This window comes from Anas platyrhynchos, chromosome 2, assembly GCF_047663525.1.
Source record: "Anas platyrhynchos isolate ZD024472 breed Pekin duck chromosome 2, IASCAAS_PekinDuck_T2T, whole genome shotgun sequence".
Classification (NCBI taxonomy): domain Eukaryota; kingdom Metazoa; phylum Chordata; class Aves; order Anseriformes; family Anatidae; genus Anas; species Anas platyrhynchos.
Genome location: NC_092588.1, coordinates 68,984,046 through 68,994,845, shown reverse-complemented (window position 1 = coordinate 68,994,845; position 10,800 = coordinate 68,984,046).

Genomic DNA, 10,800 nt, shown 5'->3' with positions numbered 1-10,800 from the left:
AGTCCCTGAAACTGCCACATCAATAGGGAGCCACTCATACGGAATGATGCTTGAATTCCTAGCTCTGATGGGCTGTGCTTGCTTTTGAAGAGGATTTGACCCTTATGATTTGTGCTTCTCCAGCGCTGAACTGGATGATCCCGGTCAGTCTTCAAGCTGAAAAATGCAGCTTAACTGCTTAGAGTTTATTGACCAACTTGCTTTGCGGTTTTATCCAAGTATAGTGATTGTTTATCAACGTTCTCATCTGTCACGTACTCACCTTTCTGCCAGGCAGTTTGACTTCCAAAGTTTTTTTAATAAATGAACATTCCTCAAGCAGAAAGTAAATTACATGTACACCATGTGAGCATTCATGATATGCGGTATGCCCACCTGCACGCAAGAAATCCCAGGGTTAAACAAACGGGTCCTTTCCTGAAATAAAAGAGGAAACAGTGAAGACTTGGCAAGTCCAAATAATAAATCAGATGCTTCAACAGCAGGCCCGACACTATGCTTTTCCTCAACATCTGCAAGCTGCTGCTAGGCCAGCACTACCCATTCACTAAAAGACTCCTAATGATATCCCATTAACCAGGATTGAAAGAGTCTAACCGCAGAGGAACCCCACACTTTTTAAGTACTCCCCATCCCAGCAGAAGCAATCACATCTCCATGATGTCTGTGACACAGAGCAATAATGCCCTTGTTTGCAGGACGTTCTTAATGACACCAGTACAGGCAGCATGCTCAAGTCTTCAAAGTAATCCATCGTGCCTCCCTTCCAGCATAATCAAAACACCTTCACTTCAGCTTGTCAATGACAAAAAATGCCTTCTTTGGAGTCCCAGGTTTCTAGGCATGCAAAGCTATCAGTAACCTTTAACTGAGTGCCCCTGATCTGTGGGAGAGGTGTGTTCCTTTGGGTTCTGACTCCCACAGCTGCATCCTCTGCCCATACTCACACAGCATATTGGGATGAGACCAGGATGCTCATCCTTCCCTCTGCTCCCCGGTATCCCCTGAAGGAACTCAGTGGCATAGGAAAGGAAGGAGCCACGTGCCCTCCTAGACCTCTCTCCTAGTCCCATGCAGATTGTTTACGGATCCGTGGTGAGCCATGCTCATGCTGCAGAAGACAGTCCATGACAATATATCGAACATGCCTACTGGTTGAAAAAGAAATTTCATCCCACCACTTCAGCCTGGGGCTTTTCTCCTAACAGGCAAGCAATTTTGGTAACTGAACAGTTAACCCAGATAGTAACTCACTACAACTTTGGATGGTTTCTAGTTGGCTAAAGATGAATATCCTGCTTTTTTTTTTTTTTTTTTTTTTTTTCCTGAGCATCCTATTTTTAATAAATAATTCACTGCTTGGACAGCATTCAGCAGAAATTAGTCTCTGTCTTTAATTAAAATTTAACAAAATACATTCCTTATGCTGGCTGGCTGTACTTCCCTAAACAGTCTAATTATCCTTCCTTGATGAAGTAAACAGCACAGCTACAATTTTCAGGAGCAATTGAATATTTTTGCTTTTGCTGCTAAATGTGCCTCCACGTTCATTTCCTAGCTTGGGATCAATGCCTGCACCAGGAAGACAACACAACTTTCCTGTAATAAGGTTACTTATGCCTGTGATGAATTACTTTTGGCTCTTAATGACTCTCAGCATGGGGTTTCTTTTCCTCCTGCTTCACTGCTTGGAACATTTGAATCTTTTTTTTTTTTTTTTTTTCCTTTTCATCTGATGTCAAAAATCACCACTTTGGTTCTTAATTAAAGTATTTAATTGTTAAGCTGATTTTGTTCCTTGCTAAGGTGGGACAAGATACTGTTGGCCCATTATTATTTCTCTCTTTTTCATCTTACGCCTTCAAAGAAAGAACTTTCTTATTGCAGACGTTTCACTAGGATTTTTCTGTACTAGAGGGTGGGTTTTTCTTTTTATTACATGTTCTTTTTAGTCATTCCAAACACATTGTCTCTAATCTGCTACCTGGCACATCTCAATCCTCCATTCAAATCACTTCAAAAAGGATTCCAAGCAGACTATTCAATTAGAATGACATGACTGAAAAATACAAATGAAAATTTAATGATCTAGTTATACCCCATGGCTACCTCACCTGTGTTATCTTCAGCTCTGCTTTCACGAACCCAACTGCATTCAGTCATTTGGGCCACAAACTATTCTGTGTTGCTGTCATCCCTCCGTTATATTTATTTGTTTTTAACCCAAAAAAAAAAAAGGGATGAAAAATAAACAGCAAGGTATCTGATTGTTGAATCAGATAAGAGGCTGTCCTATAGAAGCAGAACAGCCAGTCTTGAGAAATGACAATGACATGGGGAAGGGGACTTCACATAGATCAGTGTTTATGATACAAATGAGAGTTAATTCCTCACTTTTTACTGTCCTGGCTCTTTTAAATCAGCACAAATGAATCCCTCAATAGTCCCCATCCTAGCACATGACTTAAGAGTCACTGCGTGGCTTCTAGCTACCCTTAAGAACACAAGGGACTGAAACACAGCTTGCCAAAATTAAAACAGATGGGTCCCATCTCACAAATTATTTCCTTTTTGTAATCAGCAGCCTCAGAAGATGTAGCACACAGACACCCTGACCTGCTTATCACACAGACAGTTGACTTTCATCTTGCCAGGTGGTTATGATTATCTACCAGATTACACTCTGATATGAAATTGGAATGTGGAGCTTGCACCTACAGGGCTTCTGGCAGCACAGTTTGCAATGGGATCACCAGAGAGAAGAAAAGCTTGCAGAAATAAAAAAGGAGTACTTTTGCTCATGGCTGACTAAATGTCTTACAAATATCCAGTCATCACTAGAAGCTATAAATACTATTACTCAAAACAAAAGCAGAAAGGTTCAGTCCAAACCAGAAAATAAAATCTGTTCAATGTGTTGGTATTTAGAGAACAGACCCAATGAAAAAAAAAAATATATATATGAGGATGAGGGAGAATTCATTAAATGCCTGAGACAGGCGAGTCGTCAAGTCTGCGCTATGCTTCTGAGGTTTTGTGAACAAGGTGGAAAAAATCTCAGCTAAAATAAAGTACCACCAGGGCCCCCCGCCAAATACAACAAACAGTGAAGGCAACAGTGGGAAAATCACTCCTCAACAACAGGATATGTGCAAAATGTCCAGGGCATGATACCAAAAAACTACATATGACCAGGAAAACCACAGGAAGTAAAACAATCTACCTTGCTAGATGATGTTAAAATGTCAGCTTTGACAGAAACTGAAGGAGAAAAATTATCACTAAAGGCACCAGAAATTGCCTGATACAGCACAAGGACATTACCTATCCAAGCTTCTCTCTCCATTTGTTCACACTGGTTATTCATAGCAAGCTGGCTGAAATACTGTTTAAGGCATTGCTAGGAAAAGGGTTAAAGGATCCAACATGGATATGTATGCCAAATCCAAATGGCCAATGCTCTCACTAGGAGGGGTGTGGGATCACGGTGGAGAGCACTGGAGGCACAGCAGGTAGTGACAAAGTACAAATGTATGCCACAGGTATAAAGTTTCACTACAGCTCTGTAATACATGTATGTAGGTTTACATGGGCTCCCAGAGAATTTAAATCAAAGAGATGAAACTCAACACTGAAGGAGGTATTAGACAATTAGATTATGGTAAGCAAGGACTTCCAGGAAATCTTTGATTTTAGGAACTGCAATGGCATAAAGTATTATACGTGCTATGAAAAAATCAGTTTATAAGCTTAGGAACTTAATGGGATGAAAGGGGGAAGAACTTGCAACAAAATAAATTCCAGAACATTAGTTTGCTGAGTTGGTGGTGCTGTGATGGACTTGTTTTTTTGTTTTGTTTTGTCTTGGTAAAACTTATCTGAATGCTGTACGAGTTTTCCAGATGCTTGTATACATGGACAAAGAAACAGCTACATTATGAAAGTCAGAGAGAGGAAAGATGAAGAAACTGGAAGGCTCTGCCACTCATGAAAGAAGTCATTCAGGATCAGCTGCCAGAATACTACATGTTTCAGACAATATAGAAATTTGTACCATCAGATTCAATAGTTGGACACTGATTGGTGTAATTCACCAGCAGTTTCAGGCTGCAACATGCAACAGTTTTTAGTATGCATTCAAATCATCATCTTTTGCTACACAGATTTTTGTCCTGTTGGGATTTGAACCCCAAAAGTGCTACTTAGAAGACGAGGTGGGCAAAATGGTTTTAAAAAGCTCTTGCTGAATATGGGAAATAGTTTTGGCAGGGAGAGGGGAAGAAGTAGTACACTCTGAGCCCTGTTACCGCAGCAACTTTGAGAAATCACCACACAGACAAGAACTTGCTCAGAATAATTCTAGTTTTTCCTCGCAGTAAGGTTTTGTGATTTTTATGTTACTGACACTCTGAGATCAGTCATGCTTTCAGAGATGAGCTCTTAACATGTTAAGATCTAGGCTACTTCTCTATATCTGCTTAATGACAGGATTTGAAATATACATTTGACTTTTCTGACTGTAATTCTGTTGTTGCTGTTCTTCCTCCACGTTGCTGCAGAGCACAGGAAGCTCTCAGACAGCCTGAGTGGTGAATTCTTGCATTCAAAGGGGAGAGGTCATACTGTAATGACAAAAATGAGCTAACACCTAGGAAGCCAGCTATGCTAGAATTAAATTAGAATTCATGCTCATCCCTTCTGGAAAAAAAAAAAAAAATGATGGCTTCTCTTCTCCTTCATTAGCAGAGAGAGGCTGGGGATATAAGTATGCTACAGTATAATTTAAACAGCGAATCTGAAGAGGAAGGAGGGTGATAAATGCAAGTAACCATTATAAAACGTGACTATAAGGAAAACGCCAGCATACATCTACACACATTTTCCGTAAGGAAAACAAAATAAAAATTAACATTCAAAGAATCTACAATTACAGGAAAAAAAAATCTTCTTGGAGTAGTCACTCTGAACATGACACCACAAAGCAGCAAAAGTATTCCAGCATTAACTTACAAATTTTATTCTGTCTGCATCTAGCGGAAACCTGGGAAAATAACAGTAGACTTCCTCCTGTCTATATCACCTACTTAGAAACCGAGACATACAGCAAGGGGTGTCTAGGTAACAGCCACAACAATATTTAGACACCATCTATTTATCTAATGAGAACTTATCCATAAGGAAAAGGACACATTTCTGGATTATATTTTACCGTGAACTGGAGGCATCTCCAATTCCTTTCACTGTGTAACAAGCTGTTTACTGGAAATATAAAAGATTGCTTTCAAATAGAGAAAAATGAGCTTGCAAGCAGACCTGAACCTAAAATGGTGAAGTCCAACAAGGAACGTACCCTGAGGAAATTCTTGAGAGTCTACTAAGAAGCCAAGGTACCTGGCCTCTTCAAAGCCTTCTCCGTGATATCGACAGGGAGCTGAGATGCTGCTGGCAACAGTATGGCCTTCAGACGTATTTAAGTCTCTCTGTCAGCTGTAGGGTTCTTGCAGGGCTGTTAGAAAGTGACAGCAAGCTTGCTAAGCACTGCACAAAAGGCCATCCGCTGTCTAACCAGCAAACGGGTCACAGACGCTTCTCATTTTGGAAAGAAAAGAATAAAATTGAATTTAAAATGTAATCTGCCACAAGGCTTTTGAGGAAACAGCTTCTCTGATCTGCAAATCAGAGCTAAAAGGATAGTAGCCCTTGCATGTCCCTCTCCTGTTATATTTGTTCCCTGAGAGGACAGATCTGTATCTTCTGAAAGAAACAGGGAGAGCTCTGAAAAGTAATATTGGTGTGTTCCCATCTTTCACTAGTTTTCAACATCAGTCGTCCAGGCTAACTAAAGGATGACCTGCTAAGGGCTATTTACATACACATTTCAGGTGTGAGCATGCATCATTTCCCACTGGAGGAATAGCTGCTTCCTTCAGACATGTCCTGGATGCAGTGAGCTGAAACCTCTAGAGTAAGAACTGAATAACAATATTTATATGTTATACATATATATGTTACAGAAATACATACGTATATGTTGCCCATTTGTTGAATAGCTACACTTGTTTTAACTTCATAGTACTTTTTGGGCAACAGACAGGATCATTACCTGCATTTCAGATAGAGCTGAGCATCTGCCCAAGGTCACACACAAACTCTGTGGCAGGGCTGAGGACCGAACTCTGAGCATAAAATTATCTTTTGTCTATTGAGAGAAAACCCAGAACATTCATTTTCCTAGCTCTCAGTGAAAAACAGGTGTTTCACTGATGTAGATTTGATAGACCAATCTATGCCAGGAATTACAATGAGATTCAGATCCAAGCCAGGACAAATCATGTTCTGTCTACAGTTGTCAAGGTAACAGCAGCCTGAGGTGTGCTAGCTACCGAGGAGCTCCAGTAACTCCGTATTTATCCCTTCAGGAAGTACTCCTTGGCTGGTTTATGGTCACTCTGTGATATACTCACTAACCCTGCTGTGAAGAGACTAGGGATGTTCAATCTACCAAAGAATGGCAGCATTGTTTGAAAATAATTCACAGAGCCTCTGGATCTTGGAGAGGAGAGACCCTTCCGTGGTGCTCGTGCTACCCTGCTGTCCATCCTTCAGCCCATGGCCAGGCACGGCTGCTCAGGACATGGATCAAACAGCAACCAGCACAGGGCTGGGCTACAGCACTGAGAGTCACCTTGCAGCTGGATAGGAGACCGGGGCTTGCTGTGGGATGATGATGCTCACAGACAGCACCTGGCCCTTCCGAACTGCATGCAATAGGAGAGTGGTCTACACCACAGGACAGTGTGTGGGAAATGGTTTTTTATTCGTAAGTTGACATATCAATGAGACACCCGTAGCGGTGAGACAGGACTGCAGAGTGGCAGTGCTGCTCAGGGTGCATTACTCCCCCCAGAATTAGTTGTTTTGTTGCTGGTGGGTTGTTTGTTGTTGTTTTGGTTTGTTTTTTAATGCATGTCTTTGAGCACAGACAGTAAAGAGAAAATAAAAATCAGAAAATTCATTTCAGTTCTGCTTGCCCTTACTGTCAATATAGGGTAAGTCCTTCAAGCTTTGGATTTTGAATTTTCACGCAGTCCAGGCAAACATCTATGTGTTTTGTTTATTTTTTAAAGAGAGGATTTTATTTTATTTTATTTTATTTTATTTTATTTTATTTTATTTTATTTTATTTTATTTTATTTTATTTTATTTTATTTTATTTTATTTTCATCAGGCTTAGTATTCTACAGCTTATTTATACAAGATGTTAACAATGGGTGAGATTTAAACTGACAATGTCTCCTTAAGTTAAGGCTAGTTAATTCTACAGTCTAATAAACTTAAACATTCCTGTAAATATACGAAGTTCTCCTTCATGTCTGGACTAGCTTAACTTGGTTGTCTTTGAGAGAAGGTCATCAGGTCCCTTTACAGAGCTGATACAGGAATAGGGAGCCGTCCGAAAGCTGGACCACACTTTGAAGTGGATCTCACTAATTTGATGGAAAGGAGCTGGCTTTTCAGCTACTGTAGTACAAATGTCTCCTTCTCCCTTGCCAGTACAGTGGCAGTAATACTAGTAATACATTCTTAAAGTGAAGATAGTGCAGGAGGTCAACAGGGAGAGAGACCAGTCTAAAAAACATTGCTTAAGATCAAGTGAGAACATGATCAATTAGGCAGTTGCTAAAATAAAGCCTTTTAAATATGCCTGAAGAGTAACTTTCTGGGGATTACCTTTATGCTTCTTTAATGTTAACAAACTCTTTTAGTTTACTGCCCCTGCCATTAGCAATGACATTATTGTGTTCATCTTTCTCCCACGAATCTTCTAAAGCTAATCAATGCCACCTTCCACAAAGGAATAAACTGAGGCAGATCGGTCATGCAAGGCCAGCATCAGCACTGTAAATATAACCCAAGCACCTTGTGTCCCTGCTTTGTGCTCTGCCTGCCTGGTACACTCCCTGCCTCAGGTAAAAGCAAAGATGGGGCCTGAATTGGTCAGAAGGGTCACCATCCTTCTTTGCATCCAGTCACACAGAGCAGAGAGGCTACCACAGCCTGTTACTTCTTGCCAAGTGAATAGAGAGATGCTATTCCTGATCGTTTAGGCATAAACTGTCCGGGTGACAGTGCCCTTTGGCTGAGTGCTGACGTTTTTGCCCTCAGAACTTTCATTCCAATCTAAATCTTACACATAGCTGCCTACATCGGACTGAGTGGTCTACTTTAGCTTTCCCAAAATAAGTATCCACATCCTTTAAAAACATCCAAATTATTTGCACTGCCAAGGTCTTTCCCTGTCTCCTTGACACCTCTTCCTGCATTTGGGATGTAGGATGAAATTCCCTACCCTTTAGAAAGGACTGGAAAGAGCCAAAATGCAAGGAGAGGAAGGGGAGTTGCTGCTTGCAGCTCTAAAGGAGTGTCCTCCAACTGGCCGCAGTTTGTCCTCAGAGCTGTCCTTGCTCTTTGCTTTCAGTCCCCTCTGGCTTTAGCAGAGCTTTGCTGGAGAGTTTCCAATCATTTACAGGAATGAAAAGTTTAAAAATAAAATAGAAGCTTTGATCAAGTAAGAAGTTCAGCTAGGAAGGAAAAAGAGAAACACAAGCAATGACAACTCAGGCGGAAAGGAAGGCAAAAAGCAGGTTCATTATGAGCTGACAGACATTTCTATGCCTGTTTGCAAAGCCAAAGCCCTCCCTGCTGCTCATTCTTCTCACAAAATGTCCTGAATTAACAGTGAAAAATGTTTTGCTTTCACCTCTGGCTCTTCTCCATGAGCCAGCATTCTTTGCTTTTTCAATTGCAAAATGTTGTGGGCTTTTTTTGTTGTTGTTGGGTTTTGTTTGTTTGCTTTTTGAAGGAGCTTTCGACTGTACTAAAACGTGTGTGTATACACAGATGCACATCAGAAGAGAAGTATAAGTACTTCAGTTTCTGTTTATTCTTAGCCAATTCTCCCTCTCTCCCTGCCACATATTTACTTGTCTTAGATTGCAATAGCCATGCCAGCTGCTGCTAATGGAGAGATATCTTCACTATTTTTCTAGTGTAAGGGAGATAACGAGGCTGATGTGAAAAGAGTGCCAGCCTCTGCCTGATTTTTTTTGTAATACACCCAACTTTGCACATTTTGTATGACATAAAATTGCAAAAGCCTGACTATTCAAAGCAAGCGCTAAGCAAGCAGCTCATTTATGTTTTTCAAAAAGAAAAAGTCTTATCCACACATGCAGTCTGCATTGCTCAGGACCTCCAAAAATAACAGTGCTGAGGGCATGCCCTAAAACACAGACAGATCAAAGACTACAGTGACTCTGGAGAGTGCACTTCCAGTAGTCTGGGTATCTATACTACCTTCACTATGTGGGGGAAGACTGTTGGCAGGAAGGTGGTGAATGTCTGCAACAGGCCTGATGGAGGAACCTTCAGGCAACAGGTAAAAACACTCCTCTCAGTTTATATTATGAACAACAAAAACAGAACCAAGATTATTGTAATTCCGATCTTTAGATTTTCTTATCTGAAGTCAAAAATTTGAAAATGAACTCTTATCGCCCCATCTTTAGCCATTTATTAAAAGACAACTCAGTAAAATCACTGCTATGTCACTGAAAGGTAGAATTGAATCACAGGAAGATTTTCCTTTAGAAGTTGCAAAACTACAAGGCTCATGTGACTAACTCATCTGTTTGTTACACTTTCGGATTGTGTTTTGATACTGAAAGGGGAAAAACACACAGAATTCAAAATGAACGCACTTGCCCTTCAGAGTCCCAGTCTTGAGACCCTGGTGGAGTCCTTGGAAGGTTGCCCTTTCTTCAGGTTCAAATAGATAATTTGACATGTGGCTTGTTTGTTTGTTTGTTTTACAACATGCTCATGAGAAGCCTAAGTTGCAAGAAAACAAAGCTGTGTCAACAATATCAATGAAAGCAAATGCAGGTCCTGGAAACATAGGCATTCTTGAGCAATGCTGTTTCCATTTTGACAATTACCTGTATAACCAAAAGCAAACTCTTTTTACTCCCAGTGCAAATTAAATCAATAGAAATTACATGTCTGCTCTCCATTACGTATTTTGCAAGAATGTTCAGCAAAAACGTTTATCATTGTGGAAGGATAATCTAGTGGCATAATTTAATACTTACTATTTAAAAATTACTGCTTATGTATATATGGACAAAGGAACACGTTATGCCTGTAAAGCTCTGTTTTTTAAAACCAGAAATGACTACTAGATCATTTACTTCAATCTGCTATGCCATAAAAGCCTGTCAAGCCTGCTTCAACCTGACAACTTATATTTTGCTATGGTACATCTTCCAGTGAGGCATCACAGCCTTTACTTGAAAACTTCAAGAACCTGTCAGTTTATTCCAATAGTTAATCACTCTCCCTGTTAAAAACACGTGCACTGTTTCTCTTATGAGTTTGTCTGGCTTTGACTTCCAGCCTTTGCTTCTTGTTATGCTTCTCTCTGCAAGATTAAAGAGCCTTTTAAGAACCCAGCATTTTCTTCTCATAAAAGTACCTGTGAAATTCACTCATCTAGTTACTTCTCTGCGCAATAAAGCAAAATGGAGTTGTGGAAGTCTCTTCCTGGAAGATGTATGTTACAGCTCTTCAGTCTTGCTTTGCAACCCTTTCTGCACTTCTTCAATATCGTTCTTGAAGAACACACAGGAGAACCAAGCATGCCGTAATGATCACCTGAGTACAAAGCCATTATAATCTTCCATTGGTCAGTAAACTTCCACCTATTTTGCAAGTGACAAAACCAAGACACTGAACCAGGAT